Raw genomic sequence first — 16,062 nt, 5'->3', positions numbered from 1 at the left:
GGATGGGGCGAGCAGGCGGAGGGCCCTCTGGTCTGAGTGTGGATGAGAGCGGAGAGGGGCTCTCCAGGGAGTCCTTCTGAGATGTCACTCTCCCTGCCAGGCTCCAGAGCCAACCTATCACTCAGGGGCCACGCCCCTTTCCGTAGAGGCTCAAATCATAAGTGAACCTCAGAGATAAGTTCACAACCCGGAGCCCCATCCAGATCAATGGACATAAGCCATACAAGTTGATATAACTCTTCTGTAAAACTGATTAAATTTTGTGTGTGCTCTAGTCCAGAGATAATTCACATTGATACATGTATTACTTCTATTTATCTGCATATAACTTTAGTTTAAATCTTATGGAAATCCTTCTGGCTTCCTGTTGCCCTGTTTAAATCATGTGTCCCAGTAGGACTTCAAGGTTCCATTTCTGCATAACTGACCGCAGTCCTGAGATTGTCCCTGCACCTACCATGTTTCTCCACGTCACTGCTCCCAAACTCACTGCAGGCTCATCAACATTTGACAAATCTGTTTGGTCTATTTCTAATCGAGTCACTGACAGACGATCCGCCAGCCAAATGTGGGTACAGCTTCTTCATGTTCCCAGGAGGCCGTGCTTCCCATTTCAGTGGAGGGGAGGGGGCAAGCAGAGCCCCCTCAAGACTGTGACCCACCTCTCTTGGTGGAGAGAAGCTGGGTGCCCAGCACAGGGTGATGTATTGGCACAAAGGAATTCAGATGTAGGAGGGACATGGAGGGAGGTGCAGATGTCAGGGCAAATGAAAAATGTTCTGTATTGATTTGACACATTCTCCCATGGGAATATCTCAGAAGCTCCCAAGGTGTCCAGGCCTCACCTGCTCCCAGGAGGCAGAGAGTCACACAGCAGAGGAGCCTGGAGCCCATGGCAGCATAAGGAACCCAGACCACTGCTGGCTGGGGGTGGGGCTCCTGGGGTGAGGGGGTAAGTGTTGACCCTCCTGCTTCCCTGATTGGAGCATTTGCCTATGACGTCACTTCTCTGTGTCTCTGCAGGCTGCCCTTGTCCTCTGGACACCTTGGTAGGACCCAGGGCTGGCTCCTCTATGCCCTTCCCTGTCCTGCACAGCCCCTCAGCAAACGGTGTGTGTGAGGTGAGCACTGTCCCCATGTCCCATATGCCCATCACATGGCTTTTTTCTTCTCTTTCTGTCCCTGCCTGACACTCATCACCCAGCCCTCACCAGCCACACTAATCCCTCACCCTCCACTTTCCATGCTGCTCCAGGAGACGGCCCCGTGAATGCATCCTGAGGCTCCAGGAATGTCCCCACTCCGCTGGGCAGTGAGGAGTCTGTGCTGGGTCCATGTGTCTGGACCACTCAAGGAACTCAAACCTGCTCCCTGATGCAGGCATGTAGCCAAGGTTCCCCTAAGCTGCCCTCTCCAGGGTGACTCTCAACCCCTCCCAGCACACCCTGCTTACCATGGGCCCACAGTGCCTCCTAGACGCCCATGGTCTCATGGATCTGTGCCTTCCATCTAAAACAAGAATACAAATTCCGCACCCTCCACACTTTAAACCCCTACACACACACACACACACACACACACACACACCCGCTTCATATGCTGCCTTTCTAGCATGGCTGAATTAGGGTTGATCTTCATCTAGTCTTAGCCTGTGGAGGTAAAACACTGTATGATCAGACATTTCTATTAAGAAGGAAATAATTCCTGCACCACTCCAATGACAATAGTTAGCTAAAATGGAGTAATTCTGCTGCTGCTGCTGCTAAGTCACTTCAGTCGTGTTCGACTCTGTGCGACCCCATAGAGGGCAGTCCATCAGGCTCCTTCATCCCTGGGATTCTCCAGGCAAGAGTACTGGAGTGGTTTGCCAGTGCCTTCTCTGAAAATGGAGTAATATGGGCAATTAAAATAAGTGCTCCATGATCTCAAATGAAGCCAGCCTAGACACCTGTATTCCAGACCTCCTTTTGATTAAGCAGATCCATACATTTCCAGATTTCATATTTAAATTATGCATTACCAAATTCTACAGGTGCATTTTATTAAGAGGCTTTATGCATATTAACCTATTTATTTCCTATGAACTTGAAAAATCTTGATATAATAAGACACCATGAAGGAAATATATTGACTTTGAGAAGATTTCTCTGAGGGAAATGGTAGAAACCTGGTCCAGGATAATTGAGATGCTAAGAAAGAGGGGCAGGAAGGGAGAACACTCAGACCCAGCCTGTCTCTCCTCCTGGGAATGGACTCCCAAGGGACTTTGGCAGGTTTCCAATTAACTGAGGTTGTTTTCTCTTTGATGACCCCAAGAGCTTGTACAAACATGACCGCTTACATGTGGTTACAAAGTTCCCTGTGTCATGGGAAGGGACATGGCCCAGATGAGGGCAGAGCAGTGTGTCTGGAGCAGAGAGGGCAGGGGAGCTGAGGCCAAGGCAGTAAAGGAGGAAAGACCCGCCCCTCTGGTGGGCAAGAGCAGGGAGCACTTGAGAGCTAGGCTGTGGGAGAAACTTCCAGACAGACAGCAATGAGGTGCTGGGAGACACAAGAGGGTCTAGATATATCTGATTTACTAATATTCTTCCCTTCTGGAGGTCTTAAGCTGATGAGGAAGAGTCAGAACTAGTCAGAACTGGATGCTTTTCAAACTGCATCCAGGGAGGATGCAAAGGAAAGACAGAGACTGATGGTGGACATGTGTCTCGGAGTCCCTGGGGTCAGATCCAGGCCTGTTCATATCACACATCCGGGGTCACAATGCTGGCACGTGGTCTCCAGGGCCCTGAGTCTCCTGGTGCTAGGAGCCTGCACGTGGGACCCTGTCTTTTTGCACAGAGAGCAGGTGGCCACGCAGCGCCCTGGAGTAACTGCTGGCACAGAAGTACACGGATGTTTGGGAGTGGTTGGCAGACTCCAGCGTGAGAGGAAAATTCTCTTTGCTTGATCTGGAGACACTGTACCCATCAGGCATGTCTCCTTTCTCTGTGCTGGGAGGCCCAGATGAGTAATGGATCACCTCAGCCCGTGTCCCAAGTCTTGTCGGTACCAGTACATATAATCGTGGTTCAGATGCTGAGTACATGTCAGTGTCGCGCTCTGTCCTCTCCTCACGACCTAGAATCTGGGGTCCTGAGTGACCCCAGCATGGACCGCCCCTGTGGAGAAGGAGGACCGATGCTGCAGTCACAGCGGACAGGCTTAGTGCTGGCACCCTGAAGGGGCCCCTGCCCCCCAGGACTCACCTGCCTGCAGGAGACAGAAGACCACACAGCCCAGGAGGCAGGGGCTTATGCCAGGGGTGGGGTGGGGCGTAGGGCCCTCTGGTCTGAGTGTATGAGAGGGCGAGGGGCTCTCCAGGGAGTCCTTCTGAGATGTCACTGTCCCTGCCAGGCCCCAGAGCCAACCTGTCACTCAGGGGGCCACGCCCCTTCCCCCAGATGCTCATATCAGAAATGAACCTGAGTGAACAATTCACAACCCAGAGACCTCTCCAGCACAAGGGACATAAGCCTCACATGTTGTAACCTTTCTGTAAATGTTAAAGATTTTTCTATAAATGTTTTCTATAAACTGATATAATGTTTTGTATGTTTTAGTCCAGAGATAATTCTTCAGTAACATGTATATTACTTGTATTTATCTACTTATTTCTGCAGTTTTGAATCCTGGGGAATCCTCACGTCGTCCTGCCGTTTATGATATGTGTCCCAAGAGCACTTCAAGGCTCCATTTCCACAACATTGCCCACAGTCCTGAGCCCATCCCTCCACTTACCGTGTTTCTCCAGGTCTCTGCTCCTAACCTCATCGCAGGCTCATCAACCTTTGAGGAATTCTTTGGCCTCTTTCTAATCAATTCACTGACAGACGGTCCACCAGTCAAACTAGGGTACAGCTCCTTCATGTTCACAGCAGCCCGTGTTTCCCCTGTTGGGCGAAAGGGAGCAAGCAGAGGCCCCTCAGGCCAGTGACCCACCTTTCTGGGTGGAGATAAGCTGGGTGCCCAGCGCAGGATGACGTACTGGCACAAAGGAATATAGACTTAAGAGGAGCATGGAAGGAGGTGCAGACTCCAAGGTAATGAAAATTGCTGTTTTCATTTGAGACACCCTCCCATGGGAATACTTCCTTGTGAAGTGTGACTGCCATTCAATGAGTAGCAATTCATATCATAGAGCCCCAAATTGTATCTTGTTACACACAACACAACGCGTACATGTTATTTGCTCTGTACAGAGACTGTTCCATGAGCGAAGTACCACGTATGTTGAGAGCAGACTTGAGCTGAAATCCTAGCTATAACAGTTATGAAGTATGAGATCTGGCAACTCACGACCCCTTAGATGTACAAACAGTTAAAATAATATTTATTTTGATGACCTTTGTGAGCATTAAAACGTACCAAGAAGTTAATGTCTGGGAAAATCTATCACTCTTCCAGAGACTAGGCTTGGCAGGCTGGCAGCTGACACATGGGCACCACTTCCTGAGCTGGGGCAGGAGTGTTTTTGTCCCAGAGGCACCTGATCATGCAGGGCTGTGTCTTGGCTGCTGACACAGAGATACACGGCTGAATCTGTCACCTCCAAGGAGGTCAAGCTCAGCTCAGAGCGAGAGTCACTGAACTATTTTCCTGAGAATCGATCTGATATGTTTCCTTTTTGATACACGTTCCCCTCATAATACTGAACAAGGAACTGGGGGCCCTGGCCCAGGGCCTGCTGATACCAGCACACAGATCAGTATCCAGATTTAGGGGAACATCTCAGAGTCACTTGCTGTTTTCTTGATTTGATCAGGTATTTGGGGGTCTGGGTGACTTCAGAATCCACCAGGCCTGTTGGGGAGGAGACAAGAAAGCTCAGGGCAGAGCACAGGGAAGCCTCCTGCTGCAGCCCTCATTAACAGTCTTGTATCTAAGGGAGGAAAAAACATCTCAGAAGCTCCCACACTGTGTCCAGGACTCACCTGCTCCTAGGAGCAAGAGAGTCACACAGCAGAGGAGCCTGGAGCCCATGGCAGCTTCAGGAACCCAGGACTGCTGCTGGCTGGGGGCAGTACTTGTGGGGTGAGTGGTGTGAAGTGTTGACTCTCCATTTCTCTAATTGGAGCATTTGCCTATGACCTCACTGCTCTGTATCTCTGCAGGCTGCCCTTGTCCCCTGGACCCCTTGGCAGGACCCAGGGCTGGCTCCTCTATGCCATTCCCTGTCCTGACAGCCCCTCAGCAAAGGGTGGGTGTGAGGTGAGTTTCGTCCCCTGGTCCATGTGCCCACAACATGTCTTGTTCTGCTCTGTCTGACCCTGCCAGACACTCATCACCCAGCCCTCATCAGATACGCCAGCATCTCACATTCCCTTCCCATGCTGCTCCAGGAGATGGACCCCTGGGCACATCCTGAAGGTCCAGGTAGGTACCCACTCCCCTGGGCAGTGAGGAGTCTGTGCTGGCTGTATGTGTCCCAGGACCACTCAGGGAACTCAAACCTGCTCCCAGATGCAAGCATGTAGCCAAAGTTCCTTAAGCTTCCTTCTCCAGGTGACTCTCAGCCCTGCCCAGGGCACCCTGCTTACAGTAGAGACACAGTGCCTCCTCGTGGTTGAAGGTCCACCGTCTCATGGATTTGTAGCCTCTGTTTAAACAAGGGTACAAAAATCCCACACCCGGAATACATACACACCCACACACAATAACACACACACACAAACACACACACACACACATCTGTTCTACTGCCTTCCTAGCCTGGCTGATTAGGGTTGTTCTTCAAATCCACTCTTAGCCTCTGGAGGCAGAAGACTGTATGATATTTCCGTTTTACTAAAAAGGAAATAGTTCCTTCACTGCTACAATGATGGTAGTTAGCTATAGATGGAAATATATGATCATAAAATAAATGCTCAGAGGATCTCAAGTGAATTAGCCTGCAAACATGTATTTAAAACTACTTCTCATTACTCAGAGGCATATATTTTCAGAGTTCCTATTTAAATTAAGCATTATCAAATTCTAGATAATACTTTTTCTGAAGAAGTTTTATAAATGTGGACTCAATTATTTCTGCACTTATAAAGTCATGATATAATGGGGTGATATAGGATATATTTTGACTCTCAGAAGATTTTGATAAAGGCGCTAGGTGGTGTCAACCTGGCATAGGTTAGGTGAGATGCTAAGGATATTGGGGGGCGGGGGTGTGTGTGCTGAGAACACACAAAGGCAGTATTTCCTCCTTCAGATGGGCTCACTTGAGTTTTTGGATGACTTATAATTAACTAAAGTTTGTTTCTCTTTGATGACTCCTTACATCTTGCTTAAAACAGACCGCATGAAGTGGCCACTTTAAAAGCCTCCCTGTGACTTGGGAATGGACCTGACCCAGATGAGGGAGGAGCTTGTGGCTGTGGTAGAGAGGGCCAGGGAGCTGATGCAGGGAGGTGTGGAGAAGAATGTCCTGCCCGCCGGGAAAGGTCGACAAGAGCCGAGACCAGGTGAGAGCCAGGCTCGGGGAGAACCTCCAGAAAGACAGAAATGAGCTGCCCAAGGTGAGACAAGAGTGTCTAGATATAACTAATTTACCAACAACCTTCCTCCTAAGTCTCAGGCTCAGGTGATGACTAGAAGTCTGACCTGGAGAAGCATCTTCCTGGTTCACAGGGAGGATGCAGAGATCAATGGAGGACACATGGCCCGGAGGCCCAGGAGTGAGGCTCAGGCCAACCTAGTCCACACCCCCAGCGTCACACTGCAGGCACCTGGTCTGCAAAGCCTTGAGGCTCCCAGTGCTGGGAGCCTGCATGGGGCCCTCATCTGTCTTATTGCCCAGAGAGGAGGTGGCCATGCAGCACCGTGGAGTAACTGCTGGCGCAAAAGTACACAGATGTCTGGGAGCAGTTGGCGGACTCCAGAGTGAGAGGGAAGTTCTCTGTGCTTGATCTGGAGATGCTGTACCCGTTGGGCACATCTCCTTTCTCCATGGTGGGAGGGCCATCTGAGTAATGGATCAGCCTCAGTCCAGGTCTCAGGTCTTTTTGGTACCAGTATATATAGCTATGACCCAGAGCAAAGTCGCTCAGTGGTGTCGACTCTTTGGGACCCCATGGACTGTAGCCTACCACACTCCTCCGTTCATGTAATTTTCCAGTCAAGAGTACTGGAGTGGGTTCCCATTTACTTCTCCAGAGGACCTTCCTGACCCATGGATTGAACCCGGGTCTCCGGCATTGTAGGCAGATGCTTTACCATCTGAGCCACCCATAAAGTCCTGAGTACATTTCAGTGTCACGTTCTGTCCTGTCCTCAGCACTTGGAATCTGGGGTCCTGAGTGACCCCAGCATGGACCGCCCCTGTGGAGAAGGAGGACCCATGCTGCAGTCACAGCAGACAGGCTGAGTGCTGAGACCCCAAAGGGGACCCTGCCCCCCCGAACTCACCTGCCTGCAGGAGACAGAAGACCACACAGCCCAGGAGGCAGGGGCTCATGTTGGGGCGGGGCAGGGGGAGGGCTCTCTGGGCTGAGTGTGGATGAGAGGGGAGAGGGGTTCTCCAAGGAGTCCTTCTGAGATGTCACTGCCCCTGCCAGGCCCCAGAGCCAACCTGTCACTCAGGGGACCACGCCCCTTCCCCTGGAGGCTCAAATCAGACATGAACCTAAGTGAACAGTTCACAACAGGGAGACCCGTCTGGCTCAATGGGCATCAGCCTCACAAGTTGTTGTAATCTTTCTGTAAACAGTTTGCAACTTACGGACTTTTTCTAGAGATAATTCTTCGTTCATAAATATATTACTTTTTCCTGCATATTTCTGTAATATTGAATCTCAAGAAAATCCTTTGGGCTTCCTGCTGCCCTTTATGACTCATGAATCCCAATAGGCCTTCAGTGTCTTAAGTGTTAGTGTTAGTTGCTCAGTCATGTCTGGCTCTTTGCAACCCGTGGACTGTAGCCCACCAGGCCCCTCTCTCCATGGGATTCTCCACGAAAGAATACTGGAGTGGTTTGCCATTTCCTCCTATAAGGGATATTCCAAACTCAGGGATCAAACCCAAGTCTCTTACATCTCCGCATTGGCAGGCGGGATCTTTACCACTAGTGCCACTTGGGAAAGTGTCTGGTTCTACTTTAGTTAATTAACCACAGTCCTGTTGGTGTCCTTCTACCTGCAGTGATTCTTTTGGCATCTGGTTCCCCAACCGCAGGTCAGACTTATCCACCCTTGAGGAATCCTTTGGCTCTATTTCTTATCAATTCACCAACAGACGGGTCACCTGACCGATGCATCTACATTCCCATCCTGTTCACTGGACGCAGGGCTTGCAGTTTCTGAAATGGGAAGGGGAGCAGCAAGCAGAACCACCTCATGCTTGGGACTCGCCGTTCTTTGTGGAGAGAAGCCAGTTGCCCAGCCCCACGGATGACCTGGGCTTCTCTCAGATTGTGAGAATGGTAGGGAACTTGCCTGCCAATGCAGGAGACATAAGACACGCAGTTTTGATCCCTGGGTTGGGAAGATCCCCTGGAGGAGGACATGGCTACCCACTCTACTATGCTTGCCTGGAGAATCCCATGGACAGAGGAGCCTGACCGGCTACTGTCCGTGGGGTCACAAAGAGTCAAACACGACTGAAGCAACTAAGCACTCACACACACACACAAGCAGATGACAAAGGAACGTATATGTGGGAGGGATTCAGGGAGAGGTGGCAGACCCCAGGTTAAACGAAAAGTGCTCTGATTTTACGTGAGACATCCATTCCACAGGAATGGTTCCTTGTGAAATGGGGATTGCATTAATTGAGTAACAAATATCACAGAGCTCCTCAAACTCTTATATTGTTGTGCATCATTCCACACACAGCAGGCCCCACACATGCTGCAGTGCTCTGCTCTCTGCAGATTCTCAGTGGTATTTGAAACCAGGGACCCTAAAAATTATGTAGCTATTTTGGTTACATGACGGTGGACCTGTGGTGATCTCCTGATGTGCTGGTTTCCCCGGAGCACGACCACACGTCACATGCCTGGGTGATGCATCATTCCGGGCAGGGGTCAGTTGGGGGGGTGGTGAGGACCACAAGTGATAAGGTCAGATTCGAGTAGTATTCCTTGCTCTAACAGTTAAGTAATATGACAGGTCACTTCCTCTAAGATAAATAAGCAGATAAAATAAGGCTTATCTTGCAAAATCTTTGTGAGCATTAAAACATATCAGGAAAGAATGTTTGGGAAAGACTGTCCACTCTACCAGCAGCTGTGTCTTGCTGGCTGGCAGTCAATGCCCTACAACCACTTCCTGAGCTGGGACAGGAGTGTTTTTGTATCAGAGGCACCTGATCATGCAGGGCTGTGTCTTGGCTGCTGGCACAGAGATACACGGCTGAGTCTGTCAGCTCCAAGGAGCTCAGGTTCATCTGAGAGCGAGAGTCACTGAACTGTTCACCTGAGAATCGATCTGGCATGTTTCCTTTTGTACGCACTTTCCCATCAAAATACTGAACAAGGAACTGGGGGCCCTGGCCCAGGGCCTGTTGGGACCAGTACACAGATCGGTGTCCAGACTCAGGGGAACATCTCAGAATCACTTGCTGCTTTCTTGATTTGATCAGGTATTTGGGGGTCTGGGTGACCCCAGAATCCACCAGACCTGTTGGGGAGGAGACAGAAGGAAGCTGAGGACAGAGCACAGGGGAGCCTCCTGCTGCAGCCCTCATCGCCAGGCTTCTATCTCAGGGAGGCAAAGACATCTCAGAAGCTCCCACACTGTGTCCAGGACTCACCTGCTCCCAGGAGGCAGAGAGTCACACAGCAGAGGAGCCTGGAGCCCATGGCAGCATCAGGAACCCAGGACCACTGCTGGCTGGGGGCAGGTCTCCTGGGGTGAGTGGTGTAAAGTGTCGACCCTCCTGCTTCCCTGACTGGAGCATTTGCCTATGACGTCACTGCTCTGTGTCTCTGCCTGCTGCCCTTATCCCCTGGACCCTTTGGCAGGACCCAGGGCTGGCTCCTCTGTGCCCTTCTCTGTCCTGACCGCCCCTCAGCAAGGATGGGTGTGAGGGGAGCTTCGTCCCCTGGTCCCATGTGTCCACACACATTTGTTCTGCTCCGTCTGACCCTGCCAGACACTCATCACCCAGCCCTCACCAGATACCCCAACTTCTCACCCTCCCCTTCCCATGCTGCTTCACAGATGGCCCCCTGGGCACATCCTGAGGCTCCAGGCATGACCCCTCTTCCCTGAGCAGAGAGGAGTCGGTGCTGGCTCCATGTGTCCCAGGACCACTCAGGGAACTCAAACCTGCTCCCAGGTGCAGGCATGTAGCCAAGGTTCCCTTAAGCTTCCTTCTCCAGGTGACTCTCAACCCCTCCCAGGGCACCCTGCTTACCATGGAAACACAGTGCCTCCTAGTGGCCGAAGGTCCATGGTCTCATGGATTTGCAGCCTCTGAAGCAAGGTTTCAAAAACTCCACACGCTGAACAAACACACACACACACACACACACACACACACACACACAGAGATATCTGTTCTACTGCCTTCCTAGCCTGGCTGATTAGGGTTGATTTTCAAATCCACTCTTCGCCTCTAGAGATAGAAGACTGTATGATCTGACCGTTTTCCTAAGGAGGAAATAATTGCTTCACCACTACAATGATGGTAGTTAGTTAAAGATGAAAATATATGTCATAAAATAAATGCTCAGAGGATCTCAAGTAAATCTGCCTGCAAACATGTATTCATACCTACTTCTGATTAATCAGAGGCATATATTTTCAGATTTCCTATTTAAAGTAAGCATTATCAAATTCTAGATAATACATTCTTTCAATAATGAAGTTTTATAAATGTGGACTTAATTATTTCTGCACTTATAAAAGCCTGATATAATGGGGTGATGCAGGATATATTTTGACTGTGAGAAGATTTTGAAGAGGGAGCCAGGTGGTGCAAACCTGGCCTAGGTTAGGTGAGATGCTAAGGATGTTGGGGGGCAGGAGGGTCGAGAACACACAAAGACAATCTGTCCTCCTTCAGATGGGCTCACGTGAGTTTTTGATGATTTATAATTAACTAAAGTTTGTTTCTCTTCAATGACTCCTTACAGCTTGCTGAAAACAGACCACATGGAGTAGCCACTTTAAAAGCCTCCCTGTGACTTGGAAATGGTCCTGACCCAGATAAGGAAGGAGCTTGTGGCTGTGGTAGAGAGGGCAAGGGAGATGATGCAGGGAGGTGGGGAGAGGAATGTCCTGCCTGCCTGCGAAAGGTGGACAGAGCTGAGACCAGGTGAGAGGCAGCCTGCAGGAGAACCTTCCAGAAAGACAGAAATGAGTTGCCCAAGGTGAGACAAGAGTGTCTAGATGTATCTAATTTACAAACAACCTTCCCTCCTAGGTCTCAGGCTCAGGTGATGACTAGGAGTCAGAGCTGGGGAAGCATCTTCCTGGTTCACATGGAGGATGCAGAGGAAAGACAGAGATCAATGGAGGACACATGGCCCCAAGGCCGGGAGTGAGGCTCAGGCCAACCTAGTCCACACATCAGGGTCACACTGCAGGCACGTGGTCTGCAACCTCTGAGGCTTCCGATGCTCGGAGCCTGCACGTGGGCCACCTGTCTTTCTGCACAGAGAGGAGGTGGCCACGCAGCGCTGTGCAGTAACTGCTGCCACAGAAGTACACAGATGTCTGGGAGTGGTTGGCAGACTCCAACATGAGAGGGAAGTGCTCTGTGTTTGGTCTGGAGATGCTCCACCTGTCAGGCATGTCTTCTTTCTCCGGGGTGGGAGCAGCAACTGAGTAGTGGATCAGCCTCAGCCCATGTCCCAGGTCTTGTCGGTACCAGTACTCGTGGTCATGACCCAGATCCTGAGTACATTTCAGTGTTGCACTCTGTTCTGTCATCACGACCGGGAATCTGGGGCCTGAGTGACCCCAGCATGGACCGCCTCTGTGGACAAGGAGGACGGATGCTGCAGTCACAGCGGACAGGCTTAGTGCTGGCACCCTGAAGGGGACCCTGCCCCCCAGGACTCACCTGCCTGCAGGAGACAGAAGACCACACAGCCCAGGAGGCAGGGGCTCATGGCGAGGCCAGGGTGGTTGGAGGGCCCTCTGGTGTGTGTGTGGATGAGAGAGGAGAGGGGCTCTCCAGGGAGTCCTTCTGAGATGTCACTGTTCCTGCCAGGCCCCGGAGCCAACCTGTCACACGTTGGCCACGCCCCTTTCCCCAGAGGCTCAAATCAGAAATGAAACTGAGTGAACAGTTCACAACATGGAGGCCCATCCAGATCAGTGGACATAAGCCTCACACATTGCTCTAACCTTTCTGTATATGTTAAAGACTTTTTCCGTAAATGTTAAAGTGATTAAATGATTTGTATGTTCTAGTCCAGAGAAAAGTCTTCATTAACATGTATATTACTTGTATTTATCTACATATTTCTGGAGTTTTGAACCCTGGGGAATCCTTTTCACATCCTCCTGCCCTTTATGATATGTGTCCCAAGGGCAATTCAAGGCTCCATTTCCGCAACATTGACTGCACCCTGACAATGTCTTTCCACCTGCCATGTTTCTCCAGGTTTCTGCTCCCAACCTCATTGCAGGCTCATCAACATTTGAGGAAATCTTTGATCTGTTTCTATCAATTCCTGACAGACAGTCCACCAGTCAAATGTATGAACAGCTCCTTCATGTTCATAGCAGCCCAAGATTCCCGTGTTGGGGGAAAGGGAGCAAGCAGAACCCCCTCAGGCCAGTGATCCACCTTTCTGTGTGGAGATAAGCTGGGTGCCTGGCACCGGATGATGTTTTGGCAGAAAGGAATACTGATGTAGGAGGGACATGGAGGGAGGTGCAGATGCCAGGGTAAACGAAAAATGCTCTGTTTTTATTTGAGACATTCCTCCCATGGGAATACCTCCTTGTGAAGTGTGGCTGCCATTCATTGAGTAACAGTTCATATCACAGAGCCCCGAACTGTGTCTTGTTATACACAACACAACAGGTATATGTAATTTGCTTGTACAAGACAGTTTCATGAGTGAAGGGACCAGAGGTGTTGAGAGCAGACTCGCGCCGGGATGCTAGCTCTAACACTTATGAGGTACGAGATCTGGGCAACTCACGACCCCTCAGATGTACAAACAGTTAAAATTATACTTATTTTGATGACTTTAAGGAGCATTAAAACATACCAAGAGGTAAATGTCTGGGAAAGTCTCTCGCTCTACCAGAGACTGGGCTTGGCAGGCTGGCAGCTGACACACGGGCACCACTTCCTGAGCTGGGGCAGGAGTGTTTTTGTCCCAGAGGCACCTGATCATGCAGGGCTGTGTCTTGGCTGCTGGCACAGAGATACACGGCTGAGTCTGAAGCTCCAAGGGGGTCAGGCTCAGTTCAGGGGCAGCATCACTGAACTGTTTTCCTGAGACCCGATCTGATATGTTTCCTTTTTGATACATTTCCACATCATAATACTGAACAAGGAACTGGGGGCTCTGGCCCAGGGCCTGTTGGTACCAGTACACGGAGCTGTGTCCAGACTCAGGGGAACATCTCAGAGTCACTTGCCATTTTCTTGATTTGATCAGGTTCTTGGGGGTCTGGGTGACTTCAGAATCCACCAGGCCTGTTGTAAAGAAGACAAGAAAGCTGAGGGCAGAGCACAGGGGAAGCCTTCTGCTGCATCCCTCATCACCAGGCTTCTATCTCAGGGATGCAAAGACATCTCAGAAGCTCCTACACTGTGTCCAGGACTCACCTGCTCCCAGGAGGCAGAGAGTCCCACGGCAGAGGAGCCTGGAGCCCATGGCAGCATCAGGAACCCAGGACCACTGCTTGCTGGGGGCGGGGCACCTGGGGTTAGGGGGTAAGTGCTGACCCTCCTGCTTCCCTGATTGGAGCCTTTGCCTATGACGTCACTGCTCTGTGTCTCTGCAGGCTGCCTTTTTCCACTGGACCCCTTGCCAGGACCCAGGGCTGGCTCCTCTATACCCTTCCCTGTCCTGCACAGCCCCTCAGCAAAGAGTGGGTGTGAGTGAGCACTGTCCCCATGTCCCCATATGCCCATCACATGGCTTTTTCTTCTCTTCCTGTCCCTGCCTGACACTCATCACCCAGCCCTCACCAGCCACACTAATCCCTCACCCTCCGCTTCCCATGCTGCTCCAGAAGATCCCCTGGGTACATCCTGAGGCTCGAGGAACGTCCCCACTCCTCTGGGCAGTGAGGAGTCTGTGCTGGGTCCATGTGTCCCTGGACTCCTCAGGGCGCTCAAACCTGCTCCCTGATGCAGGCATGTAGCCAAGGTTCCCCTAAGCTGCCTTCTCCAGGGTGACTCTCAACCCCTCCCAGCACACCCTGCTTACCATGGGCCCACAGTGCCTCCTAGAGGCCAATGGTCTCATGGATCTGTGCCTTCCATCTAAAACAAGAATACAAATTCCCCACACTCCACACTTGCAACCCCTACACACACACACACACACACACACCACCCTTATCTGCTGCCTTCCCACCCGGATGAATTAGGGCTGATTTCAAGTCTAATCTTAGCCTGTGGAGGTAAAACTATGTATGATCAGACATTTCTACTAAGAAAGAAATAATTGCTGCACCACTCCAATGACAGAAGTTGGCTAAAATGGAGTAATACAGGTAATAGAAATAAGCTCTCTCATGATCTCAAATGAAGCCAGCCTGGACACTGTATTCCAGCCCTCTTTCTGATTAATCAGATCCATACATTTCCAGATTTCATATTTAAATTAAGCATTAGCAAATTCTAGCAGGTGCATTTTATGAAGAGGCTTTATGTGTATTAACCTATTTATTTCCTATGAACTTGTAAAATCTTGATATAATAAGATACCATGGAGGAAATATTTTGACTTTGAGAAGACTTCTCTGAGGCAAGTGGTAGAAACCAGGTCCAGGTTAATTGAGATGCTAAGAAAGAGGGGCAGGGAAGGATAACACACACACCCAGCCTGTCTCTCCTCCTGGGAATGGACTCCCAAGGGATTTTGGATGGTTTCTAATTAACTGAGGTTGTTTCCTCTTTGATAACCCCAAGAACTTGCTTAAACATGACCGCTTACACATGGTTACAAAGTTCCCTGAGTCATGGGAAGGGACATGACCCAGATAATGGCAAAGCAGTGTTTCTAGAGCAGAGAGGGCAGGGGAGCTGAGACCAAGGCAGTAAAGGAGTAACGACTTGCCCCTATGGTGGGCAAGAGCAGGGAGCACTTGAGAGCTAGGCTGTGGGAGAAACTTCCAGACATACAGCAATGAGGTGCTATGGAGAGACAAGAGGGTCTAGATATATCTGATTTACTAATATTCTTTCCTTCTGGAGATCTTAGGTGGATGCGTAAGAGTCAGAACTAGTCAGAACTGATCCAGTCCGAACTGCATTCAGGGAGGATGCAAAGGAAAGACAGAGACGGATCGTGGACACGTATCTCTGAGTCCCTGGGTTCAGATCCAGGAGTGTAGAGGTCAAACATCCAGGGTCACAGAGCTGGCACGTGGTCCCCAAGACTGTGAGGTTCCCAGTGCTAGGAGCTTGCACATGGACCCCTGTCTTTTTGCACAGAGAGCAGGTGGCCATGCATTGCAGTGGAGTAACTACTGGCCCAGAAGTACACAGATGTCTGGGAGCGGTTGGCAGACTCCAGTATGACAAGGAAGTTCTCTTTGATCTGGAGACACTGTACCCTTTGGGCACATCTCCTAGATTCGTGGTGGGAGGGCCATCTGAGTAATGGACCAGCCTCAGCCCGTGTCCCGGGTCTTGCAAGTACTAGTACATGGGGTCATGACCCAGATCCTGAGTGCATCTCAGTGTCGCGCTCTGTCCTGTCCTCACCACCTGGAATCTGGGGTCCTGAGAGACACCAGCATGGACCGCCCCTGTGGAGAAGGAGGACCCATGCTGCAGCCACAGCGGACAGGCTTAGTGCTGGCACCCCGAAGGGAATCCTGCCCCCCAGGACTCACCTGCCTGCAGGAGACAGAAGACCACACAGCCCAGGAGGCAGGGGCTCAT

General features: G+C 50.7%; 1 pseudogene; it reads right to left on the bottom strand.

The window, feature by feature from the left end:
• Positions 1 to 12,757: 12,757 nt before the first annotated feature.
• On the bottom strand, positions 12,758 to 16,062 carry LOC129658393 (T cell receptor beta variable 5-6-like; annotated as a pseudogene).

The sequence above is a fragment of the Bubalus kerabau genome, chromosome 8 (assembly GCF_029407905.1).
Source record: "Bubalus kerabau isolate K-KA32 ecotype Philippines breed swamp buffalo chromosome 8, PCC_UOA_SB_1v2, whole genome shotgun sequence".
Classification (NCBI taxonomy): Eukaryota; Metazoa; Chordata; class Mammalia; order Artiodactyla; family Bovidae; genus Bubalus; species Bubalus kerabau.
The sequence above is the reverse complement of the archived record's forward strand: the minus strand, read 5'-3'. Positions and strand labels throughout refer to the sequence as shown.